This window comes from Hipposideros armiger, unplaced genomic scaffold, assembly GCF_001890085.2.
Source record: "Hipposideros armiger isolate ML-2016 unplaced genomic scaffold, ASM189008v1 scaffold_707, whole genome shotgun sequence".
Classification (NCBI taxonomy): domain Eukaryota; kingdom Metazoa; phylum Chordata; class Mammalia; order Chiroptera; family Hipposideridae; genus Hipposideros; species Hipposideros armiger.
In genome coordinates, this window is record NW_017732057.1 from 180,186 (window position 1) to 198,019 (window position 17,834).

A 17,834-nucleotide genomic window follows, 5' to 3' on the forward strand; every position below is an offset into this window, starting at 1 on the left:
ACTTTATGATGATCTTTTAGACTGGCCTGATCTCCACTCAGCCGGGAAGGATTTTAGATGAAATCTTACCGGACAGATAGGGGACATGATGTCTAAGATTCCTTCCAGGCCAGTGAGCCTTTTGCCCCAGGAAGGCTGTTTGTCACTTTGCTTTAGCCATTGCTTTTATCATCCTTATGGGGAACTGGGTGTGTGTGTGTGTGTGTGACAGAAAAAGATAGAGACAGACAGAGACAGACAGAGAGACAGAGAGAAAGAAAGAGAGAGAGAGAGAGAGAGAGAGAGAGAGAGAGAGAGAGAGAGAGAGAGAGAGAGAGAGAGAGAGAGAGAGAGAGAGAGAGAGAGAGAGAGAGAGAGAGAGAGAGAGAGGGAGAAAGAGATTGTGCTGGTCTTCAAGGTGATGGGAAATGACCCTGGTCTTTCTTCTCACCTCATTCAAGCAAGGGAGATCCATTTGGCAGGGAGCTGAAAAATGTCAGGCCCCTGAACATCATGAGTTTTGCATTTCCAAATAAGGGGTTTATGATTAAACTCCAATAACTCAAATGCACCATCCGTGAAGAATGCCAGTTTCAACTGGTAATTCTTGTTCTCTTTAATCCCTTCCCCCTTTGTTTTTTAAAATCTATGCTTCAGAATTCCTCAAATCACAGCAACAGGTAAGGGTTTGATGACATGTTCTGATGACAGGGACATGCTTGCCCTTGACAGTGAATCCATTCTGAAAAGTGTAGGAAAGGACACCAAAGAGCGTGAGGCTGGAAAAGCAGACAGAGTCTCTAAAAAGAGGCTGTAGGATTTCCGCTTCCATCCTCAGAGAGACTGGAGTTACACTGACCTCTAGCTGGATGAAGAGAGTGAGTTCAGCTGGTGCCTTCTACCCTGGTTGTTGGATGTTGGCTGATCTGAAACTAAAAGAGAATACTGTATTTGGAAATCTTCCCTTTCCTAAAAAATGTTTCCTGTAGCCTTCTGGGTTTCTCTTCCCCTCCTCAAATACTAATGTCACCATTTATTTAGTATTCATGATGTGCTAGCTATTACGAGTTCCTACATGAGCTCTAATTATTCCCAATGACCCCATGAGGTAGATGTTATTGCACCCATTTTCTGGCAGGAAAACCGAGGCCCAGGAGTTTTGTCACTTGCCCAGCACATACTCTTATGAGGTGACTGAACCAGTATGCTAATCAGGCTTGTCCACTCTAAAGCTCGTCCACCTGCTCCCACCTCTGAGTCTGGCAGAAGCCCAGGGAGGGTTTGAGTATCTGGTCCTCTTACAGGGGCCTGCTCTCTGGGAATGGTCTCTCAGGCACTGTGCTTATTTGTCCTGCTTCTACCTTACTAATTCCTGTTTATAGTCAGAAGCCAGGCTGAATCTCCTTCCAGATGCGTCCGTCCCTGTAAAAGCAACCAGCTGCTTCCCAGGCCCTTCACTTCCCTGCTGATAACATCTTCATTTTTGGAGACTGAGAACTCTGTTTTAAGCCCACGGGTGCCTGGTTAGTAGGGAATCTATGAAGCTACCCAATAATGACCTAAAATGGAATTTGAAATCCCACGGGGGTTTGAAATGTCCAAGAGAATGTAATTCAGTTTTCTGTTTATCTTTCTCTGTGTGTTTTTAAGATGTTCTTGTTGAGATTTTTCTCGCTGATGAATGGGTTTCAAGCTCACTCTGTTCAAATGGGATTGGGGGTGGGATGTAGCAAAACAGTTTCATGCTCCCTTTGATGAAATGATTGAGCTGAGCATGTGGGTGGTGAGACGGGGGTAATAAGGAGTTCTGAAAAAAATACAAATTTTGGTTCTTTTCAAAATGCATTAGCTGATGTAAGGACTATTATTGCTTATGTAATGGGGTATTTCAGCTTTCCATGGTGGAGTCTTCTAGTGTGTATCTGGGTTGTCCCACTGATGGGGCTAAGACTTTTCAGTGGCTTGCAAGTTACAAGACATTAAGCTAATGGCCTTTTTCTGGATTGCTTCATTCAGATGGAAGCTTGCCTGTAGCGGTTTGACATGTTTCTATTGAAGTACAGTATTTACCTGACTTCATAGTATTTAATTTTTTTATTTTAAACTCTCATGGTCACCCAACTAATTTAAAATACTCACGTTCTTTTAGCCATTTTCTATGAATAAAATACATTTTTTTGTTTAAAAAATTGAATTTAATATGCAGACTACATTTTTTATTTATTAACATAACATTGTCATCTTTCCGAAGCTGAAAATACTTCTATTTCATTTGCATTTTATTGTTCTACATTTATTGAGTAAACACTCTCCCTGATGTTGGGCTATAGGCTAGATTCCATTCCGTTTTACTGTATGAATGAGCCATAATTTAGTTAATGAATCTCTTGTTGGGAATTTGATTTTTTGTGTAACACTTTAATATTATAAACATTGTTGTGATGAACTTGCTTGTATGTACACAGGATTATTTCCGTAGAACAAATTTTCCGAAGTGGAATTGCCAGGTTTAGAGTGCAACTCCACTTCTAAAAATATATGTTTAAATTCCTCTTCTGAAAAGGTATACGATTTACAATTTATCCATGAGTGCATTTCCTCCATGTGTTAGGCTACACATGATGACTTCTTAACCTATTAATAAGTAGTATAAGAAAGCTGACAAAATGGGAGACTATAAATACCATCCAGGAATCTCAATTTAATAAACACTCATAGACTATAAGTATGAATGCGGCATTCTGCAAGCTGGCACAAGATGACAAATACTGCAAAGACCAGCCATTGTCTGTAAGGAACCGCTGTATAGTGGGGGGATTGGATTTGAAAGTGCAGAGTGTGTCTAGAGAAACTCTGGCAGACTGGTGTGGCTGGAGTTAAGCATCATGGGGGATGAGACAGAGAAGGATAAGTGAGGGACTCTTGAATTTCTCTCTAAGGGTATGGGCTGTTCTGTGGCTGTGGATAGACATGAAAGCCTTTAAGAAGGGGAATGTCATGAGTAGATTTGATGTTTCGAACATTATCCTAGTTCCATTTCATCTCAGCCCTTCTCTCCTTTATCCTCTTTCTGTTCCTGCTTCCTTTGGGAAGCAAGAAGAGAAGACTGAGAGAGTACATGGCTGTTTGTATCTGTCTGCATTACTTACTTCTGAAAATTAAAACTTGGAGAAAGAAAAGGTTTTTCTTGTTGTATTTGGTTTTCGAGTAGAAACCTAGGGGAGCTTAAGAATAAAACAGGGCCAGCCGGAAGTGCTAATAACCTCATTAACAGCATTTTCCTTTTTTTAAATTTTCACTCTGGGAAAAAAAAAAAGGAGATTGATGAATTTTTGGAAACAAATGACTAATTTAGCTTGTTTTAAAAAGACATTTTCTATTTTCATTTCAAATTCAATGGTTTTAAAATGTTAAATTCAATAATAATATGACCTCATGTTGCAGGAAATTAAATATTATGTATTGTATTGTTGTTCAAGATAAATCTTCAACACTACAGTTTAGTTCTGCAAAGGATGTGATATTTGAAAATCTAACAAGTTAGAAATATAGATATTAATGGAGAAAGGGCAAATCAAAGGACAGGTAGAAGGGTAAGAGGTAAAGAAAAAAAGGAAAATTGAAAGCTTGAGCATGGTTTTTCAAGTCCTTTTTCTGAAGCAGCGGCTCCTTTGAGCATTTTTTGTTTTACCTCTTTGCATAAACTGTTAGAAACAACCTCAAAATTATATTAAGTTCTGGTGTCTGTATCTTTGCATTCCCTTTTTTGGGATCATGTAGAAGGTTGCTCAAGAGCCATAAAACTCTGACCTCCAATGTGACATGTGATCAGAGTGGCCCATCCAAAACTTGGTGCCTCATTCTTGATCTTTTGGTTTACAAATGGATCTCCTGGATCCTGGAGAGAAGATTACATAAGATTACAGCTATGGAAGTGCCCTGGAAGGTAAAAAAAAAGTTCCTTACAAGCACAAACCTTTAAAACATTATTGTTCTTTTTTGGATTAATTTAACATAACAAATTGCAACACACACACACACACACACACACACACACACACACACACACACACAGGAGACTCAGTGAACCAGTAATCTGCTGTCAGGACAGACATCTCCTGGTGACATACCACATCTCTTTCACATTTTCACCTATACAGAATGAATTCCAATCCCAAAGTTGTATGTGCTGGGCCACTGTTGCTGTGAAGTTAACAACTGGTTTTCTTTAAATATCCCTGTTTCTAATTCTTCTAGAGCTACAGACTACACTTGTTTTGTTTCACTTGTGTGCATTTCCCCCTTAATAACTGAAACCAGGTTTACCCATGACTCTTTCGGTGTAGATAATTTTTACAAATTGGCCTTACAATGCCTTACACATTGCCCAGGCATTTATTGACTCTCTTGTTTAAAAATTTATGCTAATAAAAACAGGAATGACATAATCATTATATTCAGGAATTACTGAAATGGTTAGCATTGTGTTTGGTCAATGACCTCTAATCTGCTAGCATGAATCTCTCATTTGTAGAGATGGAAGTGTCATTCTTTACATTCTGTTATTTTATTATTAATTCATTTACCCTGCTTTGCAGTATAAGTTAATTAGGGAACTTAAAGAAATATCCATGTGATTTTCTTGTCTGATCTCCTGCTGTAGTCATTTGAATCCCTGTATGATCACTCCTTAAAATTGTTCAATAAATTTTTGCAAAGAAACCTACCTCTCCCCTGCATTTTTATCTCCCATCCTGTAAAGATGTCATTTTGTATGTACAGCTGGAAACTACCCAACTTTCTTGAAATCTTGCTGGTTTTGGATAGGCCCATGGTGCTTTATTTGAGGCTAAACTAGTAAGAGAAAGAATGTTAGATTATCCGGGGCCATTAGCTCAGCCTCCAACTGAGTGATCATAGGTCTTGGTTGAGATGAAGGGAATTGATGATCCTGTCCTGTATGGATTATTGATGGAGGACCCAAGTTGCCCAACCTGACCCTTTTGCCTTCAAATCTGGTGTAACATGAAAAACCCCTTCCGGAGTCATCCTTCTTCATGGCAGTGTCAGGAGCCTTCTGTTTGAATACCTGACTTGTTTGGAGCCCTACAAGAAAGACAGGGCGTACTCAAAGAGATGATGTTTACCATGAGCAGGAAAGAAGATTGATGGAAAGTCTCAGCTTATCTAAAACCCAGAGGCCAGGCTTTGAGATAACAACATACTGTTTTAAAAGCATTTATGTTCAGAAAGAGGAGTGTTTGCAAGGCACCAAACATGGCCACTGTGGCATGAATAGGGTCTCTTAACCACTGCCCAACCCTGGAATGTCTTTTTGGAGAGTAGAAAGGTGTCATTGCGAAGATGAAATTATATAGTGTTTATGAGCCTAAAATCTTAACAGTTGGTAATAGTGAAGTGAGATAATTTTGGTTTGGGAGAAAGTGAGATAAAATATAAGAGGGAGATTTATTTATGAATTCCTCCTCCCCATTTACTAATGATAATCAACTTGAGGGCTTACTGTTCTAAATGCTTCATATAGATTTATTACAGCCTTGATTTTATCATCTCCTTTTTTTTAAAAGATTTTTTTATTGGGGAATTGGTGGAGGGGAACAGCGTTGGGGAATCGGGGAAGGGGAACAGAGAAGGTGCTGTCATTTTGTGCTTTAGTCTAGTTGTGGATGACGTCGCTTCACTGGCCCAGGTTGGTATTATCATTTCTCTCTTTCCGGGTGAGGCAGTTGCTCGCCGGCCATTGGACGGCTGCTCACGGTGGCTCATGGCAGTTCACGAAAGTGCACCCACTGCAGGCTACACCGTTGCCGACAACTCATGGCAGCCCAGCTCCAGGTCGAGCTGTTGTTCACCATCTTAGCTGTAGAGGGCACAGCATCACTGGCCCACATGTGGGATCCAAACCAGGGCCCTACTGCTCAGAGCTGGCGTCCCAAGTCAACTCAATCAATGTGCCACTCTGCCTGCCCTATCATCTCCTTTTATTGATGAGAAAACTGAGCATCAGAAAATTTAAATAATTTTCCCATGACACAGAGCTGCATACACAAATACACATACACACACAGATGAAGACTACCTTGACTACATAATAATTAAGATTGATGAACTGTGGGTATTAACTAATAAGAATCTCTGTCCTTACTCCACTGTTAAGAACAAGAGGCCAATTAATACACAGCTAGGTAAATAGCATAGTTTTCTTAAAAATGCAGTAAAAATAGCAAAGAGTCCATGCAAGTGAATTTTGTAAACAGTAAAAATTCAATCCTATGCCTTTTCATCTTCACCCTGAACAGTAATTGGTGGAGTTGTCATTGGTGAAAAATGGCGCCAAAGCGCTGTCAGATTTTCAGTTTACAAAGAACCTGAAAAAAACTGTCCTTTTCGCTGACTTTGACTTCCAGAGCACCACAGAGGATTCATACTTCCTGGAAACACTTTCAACCAAAAATAGCAGAAACACAAAACTTGTTTTGCTTATTCCTCACTTACTCAGAGCGTTCCAGTTTGTTAGGGTTTCTCTGTGTTGATTTGACACATTTCAAGGAACAGAGTGGCTGGGCAGAGTGGTTGCCAGGAGAGTAGCAGGTGAGGCTGGGGAGGCGGCATGACCAGATCACAGCATGCTCAGCCAGCCCTATAAAGAATCTGGGGCATATTACAATGCAAAGAGAAGTCACTGAAGAGATTGGAACCAGACAGTGAAATGATCTGATGTATCATTTTGAAGGGTCCTCTGGCTGCTTTGTGTGTTAATATTTGTGTAGTTAATGCATTGGAAAGGGACAGATGAGGCCATGGCAGTTTAGACTTAGAGGGTAGCAATGATGACAGAAAAAAGTGGATGGATTTGAGATGTATTTTGGAAGTAGGAATTGCAGGTTTGGTGATGGATTGAATGAAAGGGAAGAATGAGGCAAGGATGACTCCAGTCGCCTGGCTTGAACAGCTGGACAGATAAAGTGACATTAGCTGAGGTGGCGAAGACGGCCAGAGTAAGAGGCTTGAAGGAGATAATCAGGAGTCCAGTTATTGGTATGTGAAGCAGATATCAAAGCACAAGCATGCAATAAGCAGTTGGAGGTATTGATTAGGACGTTGAAAGAACCAGCTGGAATAGAGATATAAATATGAGAATCACTGGCATATGGATGGTCTTTGAAGCCTTGGGAAGAAGTAAGAACCCTTGAGGTTCAAGTGTCAAGGGAGGAAATATAATAAAGGGCTCAGTACTGTGCTTTGAGGACTTCCATGTTTATCGGTTTAATAGAGGAGGGAGAGCCAATGAAGTAAACCGACAGAATGGAAATCAAAGGAAGAATAGTTCAAAAAGGAGGGAGTGGTCAGTTCTATCAGTTGAAATTAAGTTAAGATGTGTATTGCATTGCAAGGTTAAATATATACTTACCAGGGAAAATTAATATGCCATAGATGGTCTCAATATTAGAGATTTCTAAATATCTCATGACATATATTAGGCAAATATTAAGAGCTTACTGTTAGCTTGTAGGGCATAAAAGACGTTTTAAATCACTTTTCAACCATGCTACTTTATTAATATGATGGGGGCAGGACTTGAGACAAAGTCAGGATTCCTTATCCAGTTGAAATTCCCTAATGGACAACTCACACAAAACACAAGTTCTTAACAACTTGTTGTTAACATCTTAATTAAGGAAGGGAGAGAAATCAGGAAACATTCTTTGCAAAACCTAGAGCAGTGTGGACAGGGCAGAGTATATCATCTTTACGTTCACAGCAGTTATTAACCATTTTTTTCATCTTCATATAACCGACTGTTTTCAGAGAAGACCCAATAGGAGAATCTTGAAAAAAACATAGGTTGTTTTAGGTTTTAAAGGTCAGATCTTGCTTTGTGTGTCCAGAATGGAATTGGGGTTCTCTTTAAATGCAAGAGAAGAATATTATCTTCCTATGTGACTGATACTTAGGTTTCCCTTAAGGTGAATTTGAAAATGAACTGAGCAAACTTGCTTTGCTCAATTTAGGTTTCTTTTGAGGTTGAAAAGAAATCTGAAGACTAAAACAGAACAGATTATATTCAAAGGGGATTAGGGGACTCCTGACAATCATTGCAGAGAATCAGAGGGACACACATGCATAGGTGAAGAGACAGAGAGAATAGGGCACAGCTCACACAGGGAGGGTTTATGACACTGGAGTGAGAGAATGGGATTTGTTGGGAAAAGAGCACATGTCAGAATTGTCCCATTAGGTTTATTTATGGAGAACCTGTTTCTCTGATTAAGTCCCAGACCTTTACCCAGTATTCTTCAAAATTAGGAAAATAATGCACATGGAAGGAAAAGAATTAAGGAGATGGATGGTAGATCATTTGAGTTCCTTTGAAATGTAATTGTGAGAGGAAAATCAAAATGCAAAAGAATGAAAACTGTATGATTCTATTTGCATAGCATTTAAAAACAAGTGAAACAGAAAAAAAAATACAGTGTCTAAGGATATACACATGAGTATTAAAGCTCAAAAGAGAAACTAAGAGAATGAGGAAAAAAGGCAAAACTGAAGAGAGCGGATACACTTAGCCAGGAAGTAGAGAAGGTGGCATAAGGGAGGGGCGCACAAGTAGCTTCTGTTTTATAAATTAAGGGGTGAATTGTGGGTGTTTATTATATTTTATGCTTTACTACTTAGGTGTTGAATACATTCTTTTTATAAACAGCAAATATTGCATAGGAAATCAATGAAAAGGGAAGAAGAAATCATAGGATCTTTTCAGAAGAAAAATCAAAATTGGTTCAAAGGGTGCCAGGAATACTTAGCTGAGGCAGAAGAACCATGCGGGGCTTTCAGAACAGAAAGCACACGGGTGCTCCTCCTCTACTCACCCCTCCATCCCGGGAGTGATCTGCCTCAGGGTTATAGTTCTTTGAAAAATTACCCCTTGTCACTTAGCTGCATGACCTTTCCTTAGTTTCCTTAGTTTCCTTGGGAACTTAGTTTCCCTAACTGGAAAAAAATAAAAAAAATTGGGGCCTGGATTGGAAATCAGGGTTGGTAAGTACATGCATATCCTACTCCATTCATGGCAGACATGAATAATTGATCACAGCACTCATTTTTTTCTAAATCGGGAAGAGGCCACTCAGTTGTTTTCAACATAGAACTTTAGTCAATTGATCTCATGGAGAGAGAGAGAGGGGCGGAGAGAGAGAAGAGAGAGAGAGTCTATATTCCTAAGAGTTGATATCTAAAGTTCCTTCAAGGTTGGCCCTCCTCTGTGTCCCTTCCCAGCCATTCTATTTTATATTTAGTCACCTTAATTAGTTTGGGAGCTCTTTAAACGATGGGACTCTCTCATTTCCATGGCACTACCCATTCCTCTGGTGCAGTGCACTCTAAGTTTCAGTAAAAACTGGCTGGCTAGAAAGCACCATTTCTTCCACCTTTGGCACCATTCATACCCCAGGTCAAAATGGAGCAAACCTTCTAGAGCCCATTAAATGGATCTGACTGTCTGTGAACTAAACCCGTTCAATATACTGGGCCATCTTCAAAGGTACCAGGGTCAGGCTTTTGCGGGAGATTTGTGAAACGGACAAGGGAACTTAGACTTCTCTATGTTGACTTTTCCAACTCACATAATCTCTCAGGGCTACACCTCGTCTGTTAAGCCTGTCAAATGAGGAAGGTAGTTTCTTTGATTCTGATTCCAATTCAATTGACTGAAAATTGAAGTTGTGAGCAAGAGCGCAGAAACCCAGAAGGATATTTTACAACCAAGCACTGCACGCCCTCCAGTGGTAGGAAACCAATCATTCAGGTGAAAACGGAGAGCTTGAATTTTTGCCTAAACTAGGTTTTGGAAGTAGTATATATTTTTTTCTTTTGCTCCCACTGCATACACAGGATTCTATACAGATTTTTTTAAATGCTGGAATGTTGTGTAGGAGTGTTATGTAATGTTATCAATACATAGAATGTCAGAGCTAAAATTGATCATAAAAATAATTTATCCAATGTTTCTGTATACCTAAGACATGGATGTTCAGAGAGGTAGAGGGACAGGGCTGGTATTGTGACCTTCATTTTCGGCTCCTAATTCAGTGCTTGCTCCCTTCTGCATCTTGGCTTCCCATAGCAGTATTTTCTGAACATTTGCCTTGTGTATGGCATTGCATTGGGCATTGTTGGGGAATAATGATAGTAATCAACTACTGAGTCTGAGTCTTTGCAGAGCACTATGCTAAGTGCTTCACACTTATTTCTTATTAATTCTACCAACAACCTTATGAGAAAGTGTTATTGTCCTTATTTTGTAGATGAAGAAACTGAGGCTCAAAGTGATATTTAGGTAGTTACTAAAAAGAAGTAGACAATATGTCCCATCCTCAAGCCATTTGCATCCTAGTTGGAAAGACAGGCTTGCTTATCTTTGCTAGAAGGAAAGATATATCTAATTAACTGTGGCTAATGTGTCTAGGAGACAGAGTTTTGGAGCTAGGACAGTAAGGGCTGAGAAAGCAAGTGGATTTTCTAAGTGAATTTCTTTGTCATGTTGATGGATGGGACTCACATCAGCACTTTAGGTCAAGGTGACCAGCAGGTTTCATCTCACATCATCACTCCTATAGAGTAGCACCAGCCCTCTACTGCACTCTATCCAATGGTCCTCTCTGGGCTCAGGAGGAAAACGTGTTTGAACAAGTATTGATCTCTGCTATGGGTAAGGGGTGGGAGTACTTGGCATAATGGCATGTATATGTCATAATTGTTTCAGGTGAACTAAACTCTATAAGGCCTATCCATTCTGCAGTGTTGTCTGCAGGCACAAAAGCAAGGGCATCCCTTGGGAGCCTTATAGACATGCAGAAACTCCGGCTCCATTCCAGACCCACTGAACGAGCATCTTTATTGTAACTGAAGCCTGAAGCAGAATGGGAGAAGCCCATGGTTAGCCCTCATGCTCTCTATATCTCATAAAGATGACTCTCTCTATGTCAGCCAGTTTTACCCAACCCCACGATATGCCCTGCACTGCTTCCAATTAGGACCAGTGCCCAGATGCTGTGCAGCTCTCCTGCCAGGATAACCTGCCACCATCACCATCTATTCAGGGTGAGAAACAGGCCCAGAATTCATTAATTAACGATGGTGATGTGAAGCTGTAAACACAGCTGTCGGCTGCTGGCTCCACCGACCTGCCTGCCTATGGCAAGTGAAGAAATGTCGGGTGGGAACACAGTCTCATTGTCAGGGCCTCCTTAACTAAACTTGACAGCAGATTGTTGGCAGAGGAGCCAACAACAACATGCCTCTCCAGAGGCACCCAGAGGTAGGGCTCCTTTTTGCCTGGAGTTTTTATCCTGAGAGCCAATCTGATGATGAGAGAGAGTCTTGGAGAAGAGTGGGAAGAAAGCAGCAACCTATTTACGAAGGGCTGTATTTTCCGGTCACTGAGCACTTACGCTTTTGGTAAGTCCTCAGAGGAGACAGCATCGGACCTTCTCTTCCCAGCTATCTTTTAGTAATAGTTATTTATCCTTTACCCCAAACTGGACCATGGCAGTTTTCTTTCTGGGGGAGACATGTTTCATCCCTTTGTGAGAATGATAGCACCTTATTTTCTAGAGAGTCAGAGTCTACAAAATATTTTCACATGCGTTTTTTCAGAAAACTCATTTAAGCCTCACCAGTTCCAGTGTACAGATGAAGAAACTGAGGTTCAGAGCAGTCAAGCAAATTGCACAAGGTCTTTTAAGGAGCAAGTGACAGGAATAAAACTTGACTGGACTCTCCAGCCCCCACACCTTGTGCTCTTCCCACTATCTCCTAGAAGCTGCATCAGGCCCTCGGACACAAGCAAGAGCACACGGTGAGGTCTGAGTGTTGGCCCGGGGTGTTGGAATCCCTCCGAGGCCTTTAAAACCAAGGTCCAGGTTTGCCGACTAGCACTTCCTGCATCAGTGTTTGGACCAACACTCAAAGCTCACTGAAAGTGTGTTCCAGTAGCAGAAAAAGGAAACACAGGAGGCAGCTTGTTTTGTAATTAAAAATGAGAGGAAAACAGGAAAACAAGTAGACTCACAGGCAGGCCAAAGATGGTGCTTGCTTTGATGAGTTCTTTCCTGTTCCTGGCAAAGTATTTTCCACTTATCCTTCAGAAGGCCCACAAAATGTTCAATGCCACTGGAATTTCTGATACTGGGTTCTTTAACAACTTAACCTGGTCTTCAAGCTAAACAAACAATCAAACATATATTTCTTTTCAAAAAACAAATGCAATATATATAATATTTGTATTATATTAAGTATATATAGTATAATGTATATAATTCTTCTGATCAGGTTTATTGGGATATTGTTGGGCTCCCCAATATATTATTGTGCATCTGTGGTTTGCAAAGCACAATGGTAGAGGCTGAGGAATGTCAGAAGTGACTAAGTCAGTCTCCCTGCTTTTGAGTTGCTTCCAGTCCTGTGGGAAAGACTGACCTGTTGTAAACAACTTTTTGAAACATGAGGCAGAATGAAGTCAGTGCTATAACGGAATGAAAAATTAAGTGCTATGTGAGCCAGAGGAGGGAGAGCTTATTCTGACAGGGATCATGGAAGACTTCAGGTAGAGGAGGGATTGGCCGTGTGTCTTGAAGGACAGCAGCATTTGATAGAAGCCAGGGAAAGGCCTTCTGGGCTCAGAGCCCAGAGGAGCACAGGCTGGGGTGTCTGCAAGGTTTAGGGGATGACTGTAGGGGATGAGTGTAGGGTGAGGGACCTGTGAATGGCGGGGAGCAGAGGAAAGAGGCCAGGCTTAAAGAAAGAGGGTGACAGAGGTGTCAGGAATCAAGGTGGGATTTTGAAAAGTTTTCTGTCCAAGGACCTGGGAAGGCTTAGATCTACCCTACCAGACACTTCTCCTTCTAGGTGATTTTCCAATGGAAATAGAGACAAGGGGCAGCAGCTACATTCTAATCAGCCTTAGGAGTACCCAGTAACCCTCACTGTGGAGACTGGGAAAATGCTGAAGACTAGGGGGAAAGCTGGAATCTCAGTCCTTCTGACCAGCTCAGTTATATATGGAGAGTCAAGGGCCAGCATGCTCAGGCCCGTATATGAAGATAATGGTTGGCTTGCTTGAATGTATACTTCCAGCCACATGGAGAAGGCAAAGGGATAGATGGGTTTATACCTTTAACACACAGTAACCTGACCTCAAAAAAAAATATGACATGAAAAATGATCCAGAATTTTGACCAGTCATATTAGTAACTCCTTCTCTTGCAATCCCAGGTGTGTGTGATATGAAGGACTATGATCTTATAGCACTGACTCGACTGTTCTTTATGTCTTTCATGCCCACCTCCAATAAATGAATAAGGATCCTTGTCTATTTTCATAGAATACGGTGGTGGTGGTGGGGGGTGGGGGATCAAATGAATGAATGCTTGTGAAAAAAATGTTGTAAGTCAAAGTGCTTTAGAAAGGAAGCAATGTTACCCTATTCAAAGCCTGGTGCTTTTAAATGTTTGTTGAATGAATATATACTAACTTAGGAATGCGATTTATCTCTCTCATCTATCTATTAACATTTTTTCCTTTCTAATTGTGTGAAGATGAATTATTCTAAGCCACAGAAAAATAATTTTCTAGAAAATTGTTTAGTGTAAGAGCTTACCCCCCAAATTTGATTGGTTTAGAGGATTTAAAAATGATTGACCTTGTGGTGCCATTCAGTGAAAGAATTATAGCTTTTCTGCCCTCTCCTTCCTCCCTGCTATTGCCGTTCCAGCTGCATTGCATTCATTCTGAGCCCCTGCTAAGCCAGTGGTGTCATTGTCTCCTTCCAGCCGCCATCATGGTCATCTCCCTGGACCCCATCAGCCATGATGAGGTGTTCTCCGATATCTACAAGGTCTCAGAGATCGCGGGCGGGCTGTGCTTGGAAGGTGGAGGGGAAGATGGTCAGTAGGACAGAGAGTGACATTGATGACTTGATCATTGGTGGAAATGCCTCTGCTGAAGGACCCGAGGGTGAAAGTACTGGAAGCACATTTGTCACTGGTGTTGATATTGTCATGAACCATCATTTGCTGGAAACCAGCTTCACAAAAGAAACCTACAAGAAATACATCAAGGATTACATGAAATCAATCAAAGGGAAACTTGAAGAACAGAGACCAGAAAGAGTAAAACCTTTTATGACAGGAGCTGCAGAACAAGTCAAGCACATCCTTGCTAATTTCAAAAACTACCAGTTCTTCATTGGTGAAAACATGAATCCAGATGGCATGGTTGCTCTGCTGGACTATCGTGAGGATGGTGTGACCTCATATGTGATTTTCCTTAAGGATGGTTTAGAAATGGAAAAATATTAACACAGTTGGCCATTGGAATCCATCACCTGTCGTCATCATAACTGGCTGCTGCTTTTCATCCACAGACCAGCACTAGAACAAATGGGACTGATGTTACCTTGAGCTCTTTATTTATCATGACCTTGACTTATTTGGAGTGGAGGCATTCTTTTTAAGAAAAACAGGTCATGTAGGTTGTCTAAAAATAAAATGCATTTAAGCTCATTTGAGAAAATGCCTCTTAATTTAGTTCATATTTAAATCCATCCTGTGTAGTGTTCCTGGAGGAGCTAGAGCCCGTTTGTAGACCACTACCATAAAGCATGATTGTCTTCAGATAACTTCTACAGTGAAAACTGCTTCTGGGATTGGAATATAAAAGCAAAGGTCAAAAGTCTTAATTCTGAGTTAAAGTGAAGGGAAAGACCATGCTCACAGCACAGTCAACATTTGAAGTGAATTCCTTAGACATTTCATCACCTACAAACAGAAGTAGTTAACTCTGGAAGAGATTAACAAAAGAATGAAAAGAGACTAATACAATTGAAAAAAAATGAATTATAAAAGAGCTCTCTCTTATTAAGGACACTGTATGTAGGTGTACTTGTTATCTCATTTAATCCTCAAGTGTGGGCATTATGAGACTTAATCTTTAACAGGCTGAGCAATCCACTCAAATTTATGTAGCTCAGAGTACAAGCATGAAGCTTGTACACATTGAATGCCTTGGAACAGGAATATAGTTTTCGAGGTACAGCATGGGGATGACTTCATAGACCTTTCACTTCTTACAAAGTCCAGAAAAGAAAATGAATACCACTGACTTTTAGAAAAGCATTTTCCAAAGTTTTGGATAAATATGAATAGCTTCAGCAGCCTTGTGACCCTGAGAGGTGAGGGCTGGTTACACTCTGCAGCTCTGGTGAGTGTCTCTAGCTCTTCTCAGTAGCCTTGGCTCCAACACCCATCTGGCAAGAGTCTTGTTTTCCACCCCAGCATAGCTGGGCTGGAGTTTTTGATAGCATTTGACTTCAGCAAGTCTCCACATGAGCCTCTGATCTAATGTTGGGACAAAGCAACAGTGGAGGGAGGCCCGACTTGGAATGAGTCAGGTGGAGACTGATGCCTTGTTTCTTATTAAACACTGTTCCCCCTCCAGGTATGTACTTTTCCCCAACAGTCAAACTCTGTCAACACAAGTCTGGGCTTCCCTCTCCCCACCAAGGCAAACACTGTCAATAGCAGGAAAGGAAAAAAAGTCCGTGGTTGGAATGTGAAAACCTATGCTTTCAGGTAGAGGATCAAGGGCCCTTCACTTGCCAAACATTATTTGAATTTTGTAGAACCAACACTGGAGTTTAAGTTACATCGTCGAATTCAATATTTGGCATAGGATAATAATCACTGGTGATTTCTTCCACTTGGTGTACCTGTTAGTTGCTTTGAGATAAAGTGACAGACCCTATCAGAGGATTGCGAGTACGTTTGCATTACCCCACTATTTTTTAAATAGTAAGACACTGAGTTCCAGGGACGATACGTGATTCATCCAGGGTTATATAGCTACTTCAGGAGTGAGCTGTGTAGAACCAAGGGTTCTGAACTTGCATTAGAGTGTCTTTTCAACTATGCTAGACTTTAATTCTTTTTTATATCCACTGAAATAAAACTATTTGTGTTGGATTAGCTTGAAAGTACATTCTTAAGAGGTGATCTGCTAGTAAATAATAGTATTTACTATTGCTAAATATTCTGACTCAATTTAGCAGCATCTCTGATGTTGTGGTTGAGGGTGCAGTTCCTGGAGTGTGCCTGGATTTGCATCTCAGCTGCACCCCTTATTAGCTTTGTTATCTTAGGAAGTCTTACCTCTTTGCATGCCAATTTTTCTTTTCATAAACTGGAAATACTAATAACCTACCTAATGACGTTATTGTGAGAATTATGTGAGATTATACATACACAGAAGTCAGAACGGGGCCAGGCACATAGTAAATGCTCAATAAATGTGAGGTGTCACTATTATTACAGGGGACATTAAGGCATTTTAACTTTGGCTTTTATCATTAATTAGCCTCTTACCTTCTGTGCCTAAGTTTTCCAATCTATGAGATAAAATTCTTATTGCTTCGCTGTTCAAAATTGAATGCGTTTATTTATTTGCTGTGCAGTGGAGACACTTATTCAGTTGTTAATTTATTCATTGCTGAATGAATATTTATTGAGTGCCAACTCTTGCAGGCACAATGTGAGGAACAGAGGAAGTCCCTGTTTTCCAGAAGTTTATAGCTTGTGGGGGGAGACAGAAAATTAGACAAGCAGAGTAAGGAATGATAACTGTGTTATGAGAGCTGAAGTATGGGGTGCTGTGGAGGTACACAGCAGGGGTAACTCAGTCTGAGGTTGGAGGTGGGAGGTGAAGGAAGGCTTCTTTGAAATTAAGCTGAAACTCAGAGGATGGGTGGGAGTTAACCAGGGAAGGAGAGAGAGAAGCATTCTAGGAAAGGAAAAAAGAACACATGACAGTCCAGCGATTGGAGAAAGCAAGAGAATAAATTAGTTTTACCATATTTCATCTACTCTGAGACACCATTCATTTTAAAATATGCCTTTATTTTATATATCCCTAAGGCAGGGGACATTGCCATTTAAACTACAACATAAAGGTTTCTTATCACCTAGAGTTTTAATACTTTTTGAAAGAGCTTTATTAAAATTCTTAATTGGACATATATGTTATCATATAGCACTCTATCAAATATAGCAAAATAAAAATATATGGAATAACTTGCTTTCAGTATTTACTTCACATTTAGAGTCCGATTCTTCTGAAAGCCACCTTTGATTCAGAGGCATCAACCTCAAACTTTTCCACACAATATGGTCAAGAGCGTTGGTGATACAGCATTTCTTTAAAGAATTCATGGACAAACTGAAAGCCGTTGGGGCTGGGCCCTGAAACTGTAATTGTGAGTATGTGGAATGAGTCTTCTTTTGAGATTCCCAGTTGGGTAACATTGCTAAATGCCTCTGATTCACCGCCTCACTCCCCCACCTCCCCACATTTGGTACCTAGGGGTTAAAAGGGTGGTCCACTGTTGTTTCTGGGCTTTTCTTACAAGCTAACACTCATTCTGACAGTTTTAAAGCTGGTGCTTTTCATGTTTGTGCATACAAGGCCAAAACAATTAGTTGCCTGTTCTACAATGATTTTCAGATGTGTCCTAATCCTGGGGGGTGGGTATGATGATGTGAAAAAAATGTGCATCTCCAAGAATGATGGAATATAGCTGAAGCAGAGAGGGTGTGTGTTGCAGGGAGCAGGGTGAGGTGGACAATGGTAGCCCGTGGTCAGATCAAACATTTTAAGGAGTTTTGACTTTATCCTAAACGTTAGTTAAGCTAATAAGGATATCAAGCGGAGGAAGGGCAACCTTTACGAATCTGGTGGAGCTAGGCTGTGGAGGACTCCTGCTCTGTGAGTTATTGTACTATTGG

At 40.7% G+C, this 17,834-nt stretch overlaps 1 long non-coding RNA gene and 1 pseudogene across 2 annotated transcripts in view; both read left to right on the forward strand.

The window, feature by feature from the left end:
- Nucleotides 1-17,834, forward strand: part of LOC109373327 (uncharacterized) — a 436,631-nt gene that overhangs the window by 90,546 nt on the left and 328,251 nt on the right. The window lies entirely within an intron of this gene.
- Nucleotides 647-14,506, forward strand: LOC109373326 (translationally-controlled tumor protein pseudogene; annotated as a pseudogene).